Source organism: Euphorbia lathyris, chromosome 1 (assembly GCF_963576675.1).
Source record: "Euphorbia lathyris chromosome 1, ddEupLath1.1, whole genome shotgun sequence".
Classification (NCBI taxonomy): Eukaryota; Viridiplantae; Streptophyta; class Magnoliopsida; order Malpighiales; family Euphorbiaceae; genus Euphorbia; species Euphorbia lathyris.
In genome coordinates this window covers 91,525,256-91,540,271 of record NC_088910.1, presented here as the reverse complement: position 1 = coordinate 91,540,271, position 15,016 = coordinate 91,525,256, and positions in this window count along the sequence as shown.

Genomic DNA, 15,016 nt, shown 5'->3' with positions numbered 1-15,016 from the left:
TAAACACACTAAGTTTAAATGCTTTGATTTATTCTACTAATGTGTTTGTTCAATGTTGAGTTAAAAATTGCGTATAAGACATAAGGATTAAAAGGCCCAAGCTCAATACAAGAGTCAAAGCCCAAGTCAAACTATTCAAGACAACTCGGCCCGTGAATGTCAAAACGTTGTCGTTATGGACAAAACGCAACTCAGCGGAAGAAGGATCTAGAAGACCTTCAGGGAACAACTTCGGAACAAAGCTGCTGAGTTGATTCGACAAAGCATACAAGACAGCAGCTGGCTAAGGAAAACTTCTAGACAAAGTGTTTCCACTTTGGGTAAAGTTCAGACGACACAGTATGCTGTCTAGTTGACATTACCATAAATGGAGAGACACTCTGCCGAGCTGGCGAAAAGCTGACCAAGGACAGAAGATACTCAAATCTGATTGGCCGAGAGCTCTGAGCAAGTCATGATGACAACGACAGGAAGCCGTTTCCCTCCAACGGTTATTTCGAAATTCGAAATGACCGATGCCTCAAGACGTCTCAATAAATTGTGCCATCAGAAGCTTCATTTAATACAGAACTTGATCAAGCCATTACGCTGACCAAATTTCTACGCAAGTTCTGCAAGCAAAAAAAGCAAAGCAATCTTACACTAAATTTCATATCTTTTGTGTAAAAGTCTAGAGTGATTATTCAATCATCTAAGGTGTCTTAGCAATCATTGTTTAGGACAAACACTTATCATTTCTAGAGATTAGAAAGGAGAGGCTGAGTACTCGGTTATAGTACTCAGCGAGAGATTAGGATTGAGTAGAGGTATAGAGGAAGGTACTCTTGTTATACTCAGTTGCTAAGATTGTAAAAGGTTTGATGCTCTACCGTTAAAGAGCTCAGTAGAGAATTCGAAATCTCGGAACGTGTTCCGGGGACAGGACGTAGGCTTGGAGGCCGAACCTGGATAAATCTGCTGAGTAACATATTTCTAACCTTTAACTCCTTTATATATTTATTGCTTGCTTAAACAAAAACTGACCAAGTAAAGAGGTCAAGCTGAGTTGTGCACGTTGAATATCCGAGCTCAGGAATAGACTCTGAGTGCTATCTCTTGACTCAAGTAAAGAAACTGACCTAGTCACTAGTTGACTAAGCCAGTATCTTGCTATTCACTCAGCGCCGTTGTCCAAACCTTTTTCTAACAAAAAAGAAGTCTGCCCTAAGCTTAAATTTTTTTAAATAGTTCCTAACCCCCCCCCCCCCTTGGAACTATACTTGTAACGTTATAAGGGACCAACAAGTGGTATCAGAGCTTAAAAGCTCACTGTAAAAGGTTTAACCACCTTGAGCTGATCCCCACTATGGGCGAAAACAGCACCCGGTTTCTCCCAGGAAACCAAACAACTCAGATCTTACCTGAGGGGCTGTCCATTACTCGGCCTCCCCTATTCTTCGGGTCTAACTATACCTTTTGGAAGAATAGGATGAAAAATTTCATTCAGGCTACAAACATGAGTGCCTGGCTATCCATAGTCCAAGGCCCATTTGTACCTGTCGAAGTTGTGGCTGGCCAAACAGTTGTTAAAGCTGAGGCCAAATGGACAGAGGATGATCTCAAGAAGCTACAAAATCATGCTTCGGCTATAAATATGCTTCACTGTGCGCTCGATGCTGCAGAATATAATAAAATCTTAGGTTGTGAGTCGGCGCAAGAGATCTGGAAGAAGCTGGAGGTCACCTACGAGGGAACCAATAAAGTAAAGGAGTCCAAGGTGAACCAGCAGATGAGACAATACGAGCTGTTCGAAATGAACAATGATGAGGGTATATCTGACATGAATGCAAGGTTTACCAACATCATCAATGAGCTCAAGAGACTTGGGAAGATCTTCACTGAGGAAGAACAAGTCAAAAAGATACTCAGGAGTCTTCCTAAAGATTGGCAAGCAAAGAAGACCGCTGTTGAGGAAGCTCAGGACTTAAGCACCTACAAATATGACGAACTCATCGGCTCGTTGCTGACCCATGAGATATCAATGAAAAACTTCGAGGTGAAGGAAAAGTCTGAAGACAAGAAGCAGAAATCTCTTGTCATGAAAGCTGACTCCACTGATGGGAGCTCAACAGATGATGAGGAGATGGCTATGTTCACAAGGAAGATGAAAAGATTGTTCAGAAAGAATGACAAATACTCTAAAAAGCCTTACAGAAAGTTTGATAAGTATAAAGCTGAGTCCAGTGACAGCAAATACAAGAAAGACAACTCGTGGTAATGCCATGGTCCCCTTGAAGTTTTTGATATGAGTAGTGGGGTTTCTTGTCTCGTCATATTCTTTTAGCAGTGGGTATTTGAACCCTCATGGCATGGGCTCGATCATGATTTTTCTGCACAATGGTATTTCTACCTCCGTTATCTCAGGATGCTTCAAGTCGATCCCCGCTTCGGCGATTGTGCTTTTGAGTTTATCAAATTCTTTTTGGATTACCTCAAACTTTGCCTTGAAATCCTCGTCTCTTAGCGGGAGGTTTTTTTCCTTAGGCGCACATCAATCTCGAGTTTGGGGTTCGACCACCCTTTCTTGGCTGACAAATCTAGACTAGACAGTTTTGTGTTGGGTTCTTTTGCAGTTTGTGTTTGGTGTCATCATGTTCGGGGAGGGTCGTTTTTCTTCTCTCATTGGGTTGATCTTTCGGGGGACTGCTTATTGGCATTCTTTGCTTTCCTTACAAGAGGAATTCAGGATCTGCGACGTCTTACTCAGGAGTCATATTTTCCCCTTAAGTGCGGGCCTAAATCCCTTACCCGATCCCTTGGGGATCATTGCATTGACGATAGCAGCTTCGGGTAGTATGATGTCTGGTTGAAATAGTTGGTATTCTCAAGTTTATTCATGTACATAAGAGTCTCTTCTGTTATCTCCAATTTTTCTTTAACTTCGGCCATTTAGATGGCGTGCTCTTGTCGCATGATACTGATGACATTGTGGATGGATCCTAGGTTTTTTTCCAGTCACCGGGATATTGTGGTTATGAGCCTTTGTTGTTGGGAATCTAGGGCCTTAGTGTCCTTCGCCATATCCAGAGTCAGGTCACGATCTGTCTGAAATTGTCGTTGTGCTCCTTCTTATGTCGTAATATGAACTTCGGAGGCAGGAAGTGTATTGGAGGAAGAAAGTTGGATGGAACTACATAAGCAAGTCATTGTCGTTGTTTGTTCCACGTTCACCGCACCAATTTGATGTGGTTCAATCCTAAGAGTCTGCTTGGAGATCTGCAATTGAACAGAAACAATATCAAAAGGGGACTATTGTTCGTGTACACGTTTCGATGCCTAAGTCAGTTTGAGGTATGACTCGAGGATGAACACAACAGTAAATCAAAGTTGTAATGTAAGTGTAATGAATGAATGAAGTGAGTGTACAAGGTTACTCTATTTGTACTGCGATCGAAGTGTAGAAGACGGTTAAGAGTTGAGGAGCGGGATGTGCCATATGTCACCTGTTGATAGGTGAATGTGAAGGGAAATAGGCAAACGTTTGGCAACGGAAATATAAATTTTTTAACCTATTTCCTTTAATAAAGATTCGTTAATCGTTATTTCATATAAAGAGGGATAGAAGGAAATACCTTTTGAAGATCTATCTACTGTTGCAATCGAAGTGCCCTCAACTCTTACTCCGAGTTCACGAGCACAAAACAAAACACAATTCCAGCGAAGTTAGAACTCAACCGTAAAATAGCAATCAAAGTAGATTGCCTCTAATTAATCAACACAAGATCAAAGAGCAAAAGAAAGAGATGAAAATCGATTGATCGGAAGCAAGCGGTGAAGAATTGATCCACTACAGTAGGGGTCGATTTTTCTCTCTCCCGGGTTGGTATGTGTGTGTCGAAATTCACACTAAAGGGGGGTTTATATAACCTCTTCCAATAAACCCTAGTCAGATAGAATTAGGTTACTGAATAAGAATTTAATTCGGAATAAAACTCTTATTATTATTATCTATAATTATATCTGAATATAAAGATAATAATAACTTATTAATAGGATAATAATTAGAAGTAATTTAATCTCATTAAACTTCCTGACTTATTTATCCTATAATTAATTTAATTCATAATCATAATCTAATTATAATTGTTAAAATTAAATTAATTTCTTATGTGTTTTGACACATAGAAATCGCCCCCCTTGTTTACTGGGCCTTAGTGGACTCAGTTGGGCTTCCGTCAATTAATTAACATTTGTTTCTCTTTTGGGCTCCAAGTCTTATGTGTGACTCATTAGGTTCTTATTGCTTCTAGCCGTATACAACTATTAAATTAATTTCTCAGAATTATATTTAATCTTTGTATAACGGAATGAGTACGCGAACTGTGATTGGCAGATCTGAAACATTCCCGCATAGCTATAAGAAGACAGGTTGATTCCGTCGGTGACCTTTCTGTATTAGTTACATTATAATTCGGTCCTTTATCAACTACATCCTTGAACATAATCTTATGACTATGGATGATGTCAAGTCATATATAGCGAGACGTTCGTTTTACTTGTACAGGCCGAGTTAACTCAAATTAGATAGGTTAAGTGAAATCTGCATTTCAAGTCTTAAGCTAGCACCTTGCAAGGATTTAGAGTTAAGTCTTCCACAAGCGATCCTTGGACGTATCTCCTATTTATCAGGAGTGACAAAAGCTCAATCCAATGTTAACTATCCTGCAATTACTTCCTGTGATACCCAACGTCTGCCGTACACACCCCAGAGTCATCCCTGTTATGGATCGTGTTACAACATGATCAAAGCATCACATTCCATAATCCAGAATCACTAATTAACATTCTTTTGAGTCTGAGGATTACTTATACCTATTAATACCAATGAGATTAACAGGTGACAAGGATGAATCTACCCATCCTGTTATCTCAAGTCGGGTCCCCAATCCTAATGAACTCCATTCATTGGATCCACGTAACTGTCCAGATATCTGCATATCTGAAGCTTGTGAGATCAGCTCTCTGTCTCGACAGAAAACATTGTTACATGCAACTCTCAACAGTGTTATATCAATCCCTATTCAAAACATATCACTTGACTTGGGGTGGCTTTAAGTTTATTAGTTTATTATAATGTTTCGTCTCACTTCATGCTTGTATGAACACTTTATAATCACTTTAATTACACTTAGGGATTTCCTTTTATTAGACTTATTTAGTTCTTTAAAAGAGGTTGCCTTTATACAGTTATGAAACCATATCTTATTAAAACAAATGATATAAAGAACAATTCATTTACATTAGGTTTATATCCTGGAACAATTGTCTATAGGACACTAAACCCCAACATACTCCCACTTGGACTAAAGCCAATTGTTTCTACAACTTATCCTAGTAGAACTTAGATGACAATCATGTACTTTCCGGGTTAAGGGCTTTATCAACGGATCTGCAACATTGTCCTCTGTAGGTACTCTTTCTATTCTCACATCTCTTCTTGCAACAATCTCTCTTACAAGGTGGTATCACTTAAGGTAATGCTTGGATGCACTATGAGACCGTGGTTCCTTTGCTTGCTTAATGGCTCCATTTTTATCACAGTACAGAGTAATGGGATTCATAATGTCAGGCACCACACCAAGTTCTGTAATGAACTTCTTAATCCAAACTGCTTCCTTTGCCGCTTCCGCAGCAGCGATGTACTCTAACTCGGTCGTAGAGAAAGCTACGCTTCCCTACTTGGAACTCTTCCAACTGACCGCGCCCCCATTCAAGATAAACAGGTATCTTGATTGGGATCTAAAATCGTTCTCATCCTTGAGATGACTGGCATCTGAAAATCCTTCTATTTTCAGATCCCCTTCTCCGTACACTAGGAACATATCTTTAGTCCTTCTCAAGTACTTAAGAATGTTCTTGACGGCATTCCAATGCTCGTCACCCGGATTACCTTGATAACGACTCGTTATGCTTAACGCGAACGCTACGTTAGGTCTAGTGCAAAGCATAGCATATATAATCGAACCGATTGCGCTGGTGTACGGAATTACAGCCATGCGTTTCTTATCATCTTCGGTTTTAGGACATTGATGATTGCTTAACTTTACCCCATGTACCATGGGTAAGTTACCTCGTTTCGATTCAAGCATGCTGAACCGCTTTAACACCTTTTCAATGTATGTAGCCTGTGAAAGACCAAGCAGTCTTCTTGATCTATCTCTATAGATCTTTATACCTAGTATATAAGCTGCTTCACCAAGGTCTTTCATGGAGAAGTTACCTGATAACCATACTTTCACTGACTGTAGCAGAGGTATGTCATTTCCCATCAGTAATATATCGTCCACATATAATATGAGAAATGCTACTGAGCTCTCACTAACTTTCTTATAAATACAAGCTTCTTCGCAGTTTTGTTCGAAACCAAACTGTTTTATGGTTTCATCAAAACGCTTGTTCCAGCTTCTTAATGCTTGCTTGAGTCCATAAATGGATCTCTGAAGGTTGCAAACCTTGGTTGCATCCTTCGATATGAAACCTTCAGGTTGCATCATATATACATCCTCAAGCAGGTTTCTATTTAGGAAAGATGTTTTCACATCCATTTGCCAAAGCTCATAATCATAATGAGCGGCAATAGCGAGCATGATTCTGATTGATTTGGACATAGCTACTGGAGAAAAGGTTTCGTCATAATCAACTCCTTGCTTTTGACGATATCCTTTCGCTACTAACCTAGCTTTGTAGGTGCTAACCTTTCCATCCATGTCAGTCTTCTTCTTGAAGATCCACCTGCACCCAATGGGTTTTATCCCTTCGGGTGGATCAACCAAAGTCCACACTTGGTTGGTATATATGGATTCCATTTCAGAATCCATGGCCTGAAGTCATGCTTTAGAATCTGGACTGGTGAGAGCCTCTTCGTAGTTTTCAGGTTCGTCGTCTAACACGGGAACCTCTTCATCATCTCCTAATAGAAAACCATATCTAACTGGGAGTTCACGAACTCTTTATGATCTACGAGTAGGTTTTGTTCGTCCCTTATAACGTAACAAGTTAGTTCCAAGGGGGGGTTAGGAACTATTTAAAATTTTGTACGTTGAGGCTGACTTCTTTTTCTTTGAAAAAGGTTTACACAGCGCGCTGAGTGAACTTAAGACACTAGCTTAGTCAACTGGTGACTAAGTCAGCTTCTTTCCTTGAGTCAGGAGATAACACTTGAGTCTATTCCTGAACTCAGATACTCAATGCACACAACTCAGCGTGACTGTTGAGCGGTTTCCGCAAGTGCACGGTATACGCTTGTAGTAATAAAAGATATCGATCCCACAGGGAACGCTTTTTTAAACAAAACTTATTTATAATCGGTTAAATTTACTTTTAGGTTTATGATATGGAAAAATCGTTTAATCAGTTTTGGTTTTGAAATAGCTAGAATGAGAATTAGATTAGAATATGAAGATGTTAGAAAATATCTGATTCAAGATTGAATTTGCAAAACAGAAACGTTTTAGTACTTTAGAAAAGTAAACAGGTATATTTGTTTGCATTAAGCAAAGAAACAACTTTAAACTTTGTACGAATTATAAGGATGAAATAAATGACGGAACCTCTAATTAATTGGCTTTGAACGCGACAAAACCCTTATCCGGGATAATTGCCCTTAACCAAATTAAAACTCTACCGAGATAATAATTTGCCTAAGTGTTCAACAAAGTTTCCTTGTAAAGATTTTGGATTAAATACGTTTTAATGAAAACACCAGCATGAATCCACTTCGGCTCATTTACCAAAGTGCTGCATAAAAATCTATCGAATAGAACAGACTTTATTAGATGAAATATAAATTGATACAAGTTTACAGAGAACATGGAGCATTGAATTCTTTGACGGCGTGCAAATGAATGGGTTGTCAATCCTTTCCTTGGGTTTCGTTCGAGTTTGTCAGGCTCAGGGGCGAATCCTCTACTCAATCTTCTCGTTGAATCTTCGTAATAGAGACTGGGTCGGTCTACTACCAAAATGAAAACTAAACTGGAACAATGTCTAAACGGTACTGAATTTGTTATTAATTTGTAAACAATATGTGTAAATCATATTGCTTTTGAACAGAATCGAAATCTAATCTCTGACTCATTTCTGAGTCAGAGTTTTTGCATAAACTCTGCACTAATCTAACTCTCTCAATATTCATTCAACTCTTAATCAACTCTTTATTTATAGATGTTGAAGAGTCGTGATTGAAGTGTCGTGTCCGTTGTGAAGAGACGTATCCATTGTGAAGAGACGTATCCATTGTGAAGAGACGTATTTATCCACCCGAACGAACGCGTTTCTTGGAATTAAACATGTGTTACATGCTTCTAAAATCTCCTGCTCGTACCGAGATTTATCAAATTCACTACCAAGAATGGGGGAGCATCAAATGCACTTCAGACAAAGGGGGAAGGTGACTGGCGACGCGTGTCGCGACCGAGAAAAGGGAAAGCCGCGGTCGCGGTACGGAGCATTTTTCGGTTTTTCAGCTCTTGTTCGTGTCTTCGACTTGGCGTTATTAATTTTCGTCGTCTTCGACTCCTTTTGTAGGGTTTTTCTTCTATTTTCGAGCTCTTTTTACTCCTATTTGGATTTTACCAAATATTTATGTACCTTGCATGAAAGAAACATATTCGAAAGTAAAAGCTTTCTAAATAGGTATAAATAGTATAAATTCGTAGCAATATTGATGTAATTATTGATGATATTTTAGGTATATTTTGGGCTTAACAAATCTCCACACTTAATCTTTTGCTAGTCCCGAGCAAAATTTCACTGAATTTATTCTCTAACTAATCTCTTTATGAAAATAAAACATATATCTCTGTATTATCTTTTGAATTAGTTAAGCCGAAAAGACTTACTTCGCATGGCAATTTATACGCAAAATATCAAACTAGCTTAGTATAAATACGATATATCATTCGTCTTGTATTTCCAATTTTTGTATTGAAGTATTCGGGACAATGTATAAGCACGCATGTTATTGAGTTTTTCCGTCTCAAGGCATTTCAAAGCACAAAATTTTCTTTCCCAAACCTAAACTAATATATGAGATATATTAATTTAAATAAGTACTTAGGATTAATTTATTTGTTTGGTTACGCCCGAAATAAGGGTGGTTTCAACCGTAACCTTATACGCTTTTTATTGCTTTGTGTTTGCTTAAGAGGTACCGACCATGCCATGGGTGGACGCAATCGTTACTTTAAACTTATACACGCTTGTTTTTTATATTTTTTTTAACGTTCCTTCCATACCTCGATTGTGATAAGGGTGGTCGCAACCGTGGCCAAAAGTAAACGGTACTTAATTATTCTTCCCTTTCATACCTCGATCGTGATAAGGTTGGTCTCAATCGTGGCCAAAAGTTAAGAATTCAACTAATTGATTGATTAATATGAAATATAAAATTGAATTTGGGAAAAAGAAAGATAACACATTCATCCTATATTGATTTAAAATTCAACATGTATTATGGCTAAAGTTTCCTTAAAAACTTCAATTAGTTTTAATGTAAGACAAAATCAAACCGAGCTAAAATTGTTAGTTCAATTTAAAGCCTATAAACCTAATTGAAAATTTAAAATAAGATTTATTCTATCATGATTTCATGATATAAAATAGAGATTAAAAATAAAGAATTTATTACTTAAATACATTCACTCGAGACAATTTTTCTTAAAATCGTATCGGAGATTTGTGAAAAATTTGAAAAATATATTACCCGTACAGAAATATTATTTCTAACGATAATGATAACCTAAAAATAATCATAAGTTAAAATATATTAAACATATAAAAATGTTATATAAAAATGTGTTGCAAAATATGTTGCACTTGCACAAAAACAAGTGTTGCGTTTATAAATTTTGGTTTAAAAATTATTCGTTGCATTTATTCGTACTAAAAATAAAATGATATATGCAATATCTCCTCCTACACTTAAATTGGACAATGTCCGCATTGGTGCAAAAATTGATAAAACACGAAAAATGTGTACGAAATAAATCATAAAAATAGATAAATATGAAATGGATTTTATCCAATCAGAAATAGAAATAGAAATTTTACCAAACGTAAGCAAAAAGAACATAAAGGATAAATGAGTGGAGAAAAGATAAGATAAAACCTATTCTAGAGAAGGGGAACCCGGTGGAGATGGTGTAGTCACTACGTTTGGACGACGGAAACATTGATAATAACTGGCGTCATGTTGACGTGCGATCTCTCCTCAAAGTATGGATATGTGTATCCACCACGTTTAATCATGAACTCATCTCTTGATTATTCTCCATAATAGCATCGAACCGCAAATGCATATGCCGATTGTGTGGAGGCATATGGTTCAAAATTTGTGGCAAATTAACTAGATCATTAACATTGTGCTCTTCCTCAACATGTCCTCGTGCTTGTGTGGAGGTATCAACATGCGCATCTTTCTCACCTTCTTCTTCATCATCAGAATGTATATCGTCATCCGCACAAAAATATGTCTTCGCATTACTATCCTCTTGAATACTATTACCATGTGAACTGGAAGTACCAACTTTGAACTTGCAAAACTAGCCAACAGTGGCTAACCACTATGGATGTGTAAAAGTTATGGTATAATCCAATATCGGAAAATAAGTAGGAGTAAGTGATTAGAAAACTAGTCCATAATACTCGTAGCATCCAAAACAAAACCCTCAATCCAAGGACGCATATGAACGTGCTTAGTGGTTAAAAATGGAAACATGGACCTAATTTGTCAAAAAGTAATCCAAGTGAATCTACCACGAAATCCTTTGCTTAATCCAAAAGGAACAAATATACCCTCACTTCAAAACTTGAGATTAATTGCATCCAAACTAGGCAAATTATGGCCAACCCGGATTGGTTAGAAAATTAAGGGCTTAACAATAACCTATTTTGTATGATATCCAAACCAAATACTCATCTTGTCATCCCCAACTTCATATATTAACCGAAATCCTAAATGTAATCCTCTCATTCCATTTTAAAGTAGGAAAGAGTAAATAATACAATAATGTCTGTTTCACTATGCACGATGTCCATAATAGTGCTTGTACCATGTGCCCAACCCCATCTAAAATAATGTTGAATGGAGGTAGAGGAAACCTTGTGAGTAACCTTCTTATGTTTAGGCATGGTGTGGAAAAAGTGGAGGTTATGGATGTGGTGTTTGGGAAAGATGTATTTTGGATAAGTAAAAATTGGTAAAAAGTAAAGGTGATATGGTGTGTAATTGAGTTGTGAAAAAGAAAATGTGTTTGAAATAGAGTTTATGGAATGTGTGTATAAGGGATAGGCTAATAGAGGTATGAATTTAGGGGTTAAGAATAGAAAAAGGTAAAAATTTGTTCAAATTCGAGCCAAACCCCGCCTACAGGTCGCGTGTCGCGACCGAGAATTGCCTAGCCGCGGTCGCGGCACGCGAAATTCAGAGAATTTTTCACTCTGAATTTGGCCTGTTTTCGTTGGACTTACTGAGAATAATAAATTCTCGGTAGAGAATTGGGCATAGACGTCTGTTTAGGTGCATTTTGACTAGGTTTGTGTGATTTAATTGATTAATTGTCTCCTGAACTGAATATAAACTGTACCTGCACTTAAGAACTTAATTGAAAAACATTAAATGCAAGGATGAAAACACCAGCATCAATCCACTTCGGCTCATTTACCAAAGTGCTGCATAAAAATCTATCGAATAGAACGAACTTTATTAGATGAAATATAAATTGATACAAGTTTACAGAGAACATGGAGCATTGAATTCTTCGACGGCGTGCAAGTGAACGGGTTGTCAATCCTTTCCTTGGGTTTCGTTCGAGTTTGTCAGGCTCAGGGGTGAATCCTCTACTCAATCTTCTCGCTGAATCTTCGTAATAGAGACTGGGTCGGTCTACTACCAAAATGAAAACTAAACTGGAACAATGTCTAAACGCTACTGAATTTGTTATTATTTTGTAAACAATGTGTGTACATCATATTGCTTTTGAACAGAATCTAAATCTAACTTCTGAATCACTTGCTGCATAAATTCTACACTAATCTCTTTCTTCTACACATATCACATTATATCATTATTATCTTCAACTCTCCATCAACTCTTTATTTATAGATGTTGAAGAGTCTTGATCGAAGTGTCGTGTCCGTTGTGAAGGATCGTGTCCGTTGTGAAAGAACGTATCCGTTGTGAAAGGACGTCTTTATCCACGCGAACGAACGCGTTTCGTCGAAAACGAAAGTGTGTAACATGCTTCTAAAATATCCTGCTCGTACCGAGATTTATCAAATTCACTACCGAGAATGGGGGAGCATCAAATGCACTTCAGACGAAGGGGAACAGTGACTGAAGACGCGTGTCGCGACCGTGAAAAGGGAAAGCCGCGGTCGCGGCACAGAGCATTTTTCGGTTTTTCAGCTCTTGTTCGTGTCTTCGACTTGGCGTTATTAATTTTCGTCGTCTTCGACTCCTTTTGTAGGCCTTTTCTTCTATTTTTGAGCTCTTTTTACTCCTATTTGGATTTTACCAAATATTTATGTACCTTACATGAAAGAAACATATTCGAAAGTAAAAGTATTCTAAATAGGTATAAATAGCATAAATTCGTAGCAATATTGATGTAATTATTGATGATATTTTAGGTATATTTTGGGCTTAACAAATCTCAACACTTAATCTTTTGCTAGTCCCGAGCAAAATTTCACTGAATTTATTCTTTAACTAATCTTTTTATGAAATTAAAACATATATCTCTGTATTACCTTTTAAATTAGTTAAGCCGAAAAGACTAACTTCGCATGGCAAATTTATACGCAAAATATCAAACTAACTTAGTATAATATACGATATATCATTCGTCTTGTATTTCCAATTTTGAATTGAAGCATTCGAGACGATATAAGCACGCATGTTACTGAGTTTTTTCATCTCAAGGCAGTTCAAAGCACTAAAATTTTCTTTCCCAAACCTAAACTAATATATAAGATATATTAAAATGAATAAGTACTTGTTTTTATTTGCTTGGTTACGCCCGAAATAAGGGTGGTTTCAACCGTAACCTTATACGTATTTTATTATTTTTTTTTCTTTGTGTTTGCTTAAGAGGTACCGACCATGCCATGGGTGGACGCGATCGTTACTTTAAACTTATACACGCTTGTTTGTTTTTTTTTTTGCTAACGTTCCTTCCATACCTCGATTGTGATAAGGGTGGTCGCAACCGTGGCCAAAAGTAAACGGTACTTAATTTTCTTCCCTTTCATACCTCGATTGTGATAAGGTTGGTCTCAATCGTGGCCAAAAGTTAAGAATTCAACTAATCGATTAATTAACATGAATTATAAAATTATAACTTGGGAAAAAGAAAAATAGCACATTCATCCTATATTGACTTAAAATTCAACATGTATTATGGCTAAAGTTTCCTTAAAAACTTCAATTGGTGTTAATGTAAGACGAAATCAAACCGAGCTAAAATTGTTAGTTCAATTTAATGCCTATAAACCTAATTGAAAATTTAAAATAAGATTTATTGTATCATGAATTGCATGATATAAAATAGAGATTGAATAAAGAATTTTTACTTAAAATCATTCACTCGAGACAATTTTACTTAAAATCGTATCGGAGATTTGTGAAAGATTTGAAAAAAATATTACCCGTATAGAAATATTATTTCTAACGATTAATATATATGAAAATGTTAAGTTATTGTAAAAAATGTTTTGCAATATATATATGTGTTGCATTTGCATGAATATCATTTGTTGCATTTATTATTTTGTTTTGCAAAATAATATCTTTGTTGAATTTATTCGTATTTCGTATTTATGTAGAAATTGATATATGTATGTCCCCTCCCACACTTAAATTGGACCATGTCCTAATTGGTGCAAAAAGAATGGAGAAAATAGAAAATACGAAATAAGGCATACGAAACAAAGATTTAAATTAAGCAAATGAAACATTCAACATAAAAGTAAAAATTATACCAAACATAATAAAAGGAAAATGTATCAAACATATAACAAGATAAAAATAAAATGAAAGGAAAACAACCTAAGCATGAGGTGGTGAATCGGGAGGTGTAGGTGACGTCTCCACATTGCGACGTCGGAAAAAGGAAAGCATCCGATGCCGAGTCGATCGATGTTCACGCCTTAAAAGGTTGAGGTTGTCATTCATCACCATATTGTTTTCAACCAAATCATCAATGCGTAGATTCATTGAGCGATTGTTGGAATTGATTTGGTTCAAAATCCTCCTCAAATCTACCGGATCATCCTCCGCTTGAGGTGCTTGGGGTTGTGCCTGAGCCGGTGGTGCATCCTCCTCTCCTTCCGCATCTCTGCCGCCTTCGGTACCTACAAATTGAGAACTTGAAGCGCCACCACCCATAGTGCCACGAAGATGGGCAATACGGGTAGCATAGGAAATAAAGACGGGAGGTCCTTGGGGAAGCAATAAATGAGCTCGCTCAAGAGCTGAGATGTCCAAAAGCGGAACATACCCACGGTAGGTGGGCATGTCATAGTCGGCCAATTCACCCCGTGCTCCCAACACAATACCGGTGATAAAATTACAAAGAGGGATTTGAATTGTACTAGCCCTCGAAGCACGGAACAAATTGTCAAACATGATACCAATACTATCAATCCTCAAACCTTTAAGCAAACTATCCAAAACATACAAATCCCGAACTTGGACCTTTGAACTCTCAACACGACCAAACAAGGAGAAACTTAAATATTTATGAAAGAAGAACACACAATTGTCCTTAATCAACTTGCTTGAAGTGTTTTTGGAATTAAAATAATCTTGATCCGAGAGAGTTTGCCAAACAGCATCATTATCAAAATCCTTAGGCTTATCGTAAAAATCAGAAGTAGGGAAGCCAAACATGTTTCCCATTGCTTCATAATCAATGGTATAAGGTATACCATTATTCCTAAAAGAAATTGAAGTTTTCTTCTTGTTCATGGACAAAGT